Raw genomic sequence first — 1114 nt, forward strand, 5'->3', positions numbered from 1 at the left:
ACAAAGTTAGATTTGCTACAATTAAACATTTAAACTTTCCTATGGAACAATTGTAAGGATTCAGTCCTAGTATCAAATGCAATTGTCTCTTGATTTGTTTTTGACCTGTTCTTCACTTTAAAACATCCAGGGGCTGGTTAGCTCAATTGGCCAGATGGCTGGGTGGTGATGCAGTATAACACTAATGCTGTGTGTTCAGTTCCCACTTTCCTTTCCTTTTACCTGAGGCATGGTGACCCTCTGGTTGTATCACTATCGGTCGTCTCTCTCTGATAAGAGAGCAGCCCTTTGGTCTATTGAGAGTACAGCGACTTTACCTTTACATCCATTTTATAATGGTTTGCCTTTCTTAGTTTTCCAACTTCAAACATTTTTACCAAGATAAATGGCCTCATGTAGATACATCTAGAATACATAGTATCACGTCTTAGTGATCAACTATGGTCTCAAATGAAATAATTGATCCATCTAAACATTCAAAATGACTTAAAGACTACAAAATTCACTACAGAACCTAATTTTAAAGCAAAATCATAAACATACACACAAATATCCATAAGACTGAGACACATTTTACATTTCAGAACTAAATCTACTTAAAACATAGCAATGTCCTTGACTAAAAGCATTTTACCTCAAAGCATTCTGACATGTACACAAGTTTATATCTTCCAGAGCCTGTAAGATGACAACAAAACCATGATGGGCCATATGGTATTCCAAACGAAAGGAGTAGCCATGGGCAACCGCATGGGCCCCAGCTATGCCTGCCTCTTCATAGGATATGTGGAACAGTCCATCTTCCGCAACTACACTGGCCCCAACCCCACCTTTTCCTCCGCTACATCGATGACTGTATCGGCGCCGCCTCGTGCTCCCACGAGGAGGTTGAACAGTTCATCCACTTCACCAACACCTTCCACCCTGACCTCAAATTCACCTGGACAGTCTCAGATTCCTCCCTCCCCGTCCTCGACTTTTCTATTTCTATCTCAGGCGACCGAATCAACACAGACATCTACTACAAACCGACCGACTCCCACAGCTACCTGGACTACACCTCCTCCCATCCTGCCCCCTGTAAAAACGCCATCCCATTCTCCCAACTCCTTCG

This window comes from Chiloscyllium plagiosum, chromosome 24 (assembly GCF_004010195.1).
Source record: "Chiloscyllium plagiosum isolate BGI_BamShark_2017 chromosome 24, ASM401019v2, whole genome shotgun sequence".
Taxonomy (NCBI): Eukaryota; Metazoa; Chordata; class Chondrichthyes; order Orectolobiformes; family Hemiscylliidae; genus Chiloscyllium; species Chiloscyllium plagiosum.